Genomic DNA, 2,103 nt, shown 5'->3' with positions numbered 1-2,103 from the left:
GCATGCAGAGCTCCTTGGCTGCCCCTACATGTAGGAGCCAGACTGAGGATGTGCTGCTGCTTCCAGGAGCAGGGCAGAGTGGGGCAAGACCCCAACTCTGCTCCCCGGCTGGAGTGCCAAACGGGGCAAGCCCCAGACCTCGGTTCCTGGCAGGAGCTCAAGGGCCAGATTAAAACATCTGGAGGGCCGAATGTGGCCCCTGCGTCGTTGTTTACCCAACTCTGCAATAAGGTGTAATGGGTCCTCACTGTATTATAAATTTAAATGGCACACTCATGGAATTGAAGTGCTAAGCAACATGAATAAGGAGGGTAGGCATATTTGGTAGCAAGTATTGTTCATCCAGTAGTCCATAAAGACACCAAATGCAGATCTTTAAAATAAGTATTTCTCTTTTCATGGTTTTTAAGAAAGTCATTGTTACAGACTCTCTTGTAAATATTTATTTTAACTTAAAACCAGCACAAATTATTATGTGCAAAATTTTCAAAACCTTCTTAGTGACTAAAGGAGCCTAATGACTGTCAATGAGACTTTGGCTCAAGTCAATGGAGCTATCAATTTACCCCCAAGCAAACAAACAGTCTGGCTATCCTTTTTAAAAAGTAAGGCCCCAATCCAACAAACATTTAAGCACATGCTCAACTGTAGCACTTCTGTAGTCCCTATTTACTTCTCCAGTGATGGAGAATTACAGGATCTGGGCTCCTTTATAACTATAATCATAAAGAGAACATATAAAGTTGCCAAACTATAAGGAAGCTGTCAGGACTTCTGCACCAGTTTGATACCTTTTGTGAACTTTTCAACTGAGTACAATCATTGCAGTCATGCATACGCTCCTGACCCCTCTTGTCCCTGTGCTAAAGGTCAACACCTTACAGTAACATTCACACACTGTCTTTTACTGGACATACTAGTAATAATGTACTGAAAAAAACCCAAGACACTTCTGGTAATAAATCTGTAGTCTATTATCCACATAGTGCAATCCCCAACTGTATGTATGAAGGACATTTTTTCCCACATATTTTACAGTAAAATCCAGAAGTGCCAATCAGATTGGGTTCCCATTGTGTGAGGTGCTGTAAAAAAAAAAAAAAAAAAAAAAGGAACAAAAATGAAGGTCACTGCTCCCAAGACATTGCAATTTATTCTTTGTGGGCTTTCTTCATGTACATTCAGAGACTTATTAAGGTTGCTGTTTTCATTATTTTTGTAAAAACTAAACTCAGAATAAAAATAAATGCAATTGTGGAGAAAAAGTATAATTTCATTTCTATTTAATTTATGAAAATAATGTACTGCTGAGTAAATTATATGATTTGGTTTAACCTCCAGCTGGCTATAGGTGAAAAAACCCCTCCACATGAGGCATATATGACCAGGTGGGAGGAACATGAGACTGACCTATAAGAGAGCCCTGAAGCTTTCCCCCACAAGCAGCAGCTACAGAGATAGCTCCTGCAGTGTGCAAGGAGGTCAGTCACTCCCCATGAGGCTCACAGAAAACAACTGGGATGCAGAAAGGCACAACACTTTTTTTTGAAAAAATATTGTGTGTCTTTACCTTTACTTTTGTGTTTTAATTAAAAAACAACTTACTCCATTTGTTGTTCTAAATATTTTTTCTCCAGAGAGATTCATTTTTCCTTTTTCAGGGTGTATTCTGTTGTGGATGGTGGTGGGTTTGTTTGGGGAGTTTTTTTGCACTGCTTTTATGATTGATCAGCCTAGTCAGGTGGTGGGATTTTTTCAGGATTAAGGAATTCTGAAATTTAAAAAAGGTTTTTTTAATTCAAAAATGAAAAAAGCAAAGAGTATAAAATTAAAAACTAATCCAGTTTTAAAAAAAGCCAACAAAAAACCCCACAGAATTACAAAGCTGTCGATACTTTTGAAATGTCCATGAAAAGGGTTTTATTAAGAGCAGTTCTGTTGCCACAGCATGTAATTATGCACAAGGTCCGTACTCTGCTAAACTCGATTTTCAATTTTTTTACCAGCTTAAGGAATGAGAAACACAAACATTTTGTTCCATGGAGCAGCATCCATTACTGCTGCATGCTATGGTCTTGAGCTCAGTACCATGTTTATCCCATG

The sequence above is a fragment of the Chelonoidis abingdonii genome, chromosome 3, assembly GCF_003597395.2.
Source record: "Chelonoidis abingdonii isolate Lonesome George chromosome 3, CheloAbing_2.0, whole genome shotgun sequence".
Lineage (NCBI taxonomy): Eukaryota > Metazoa > Chordata > Testudines > Testudinidae > Chelonoidis > Chelonoidis abingdonii.
This window is presented reverse-complemented; position numbering follows the sequence as displayed.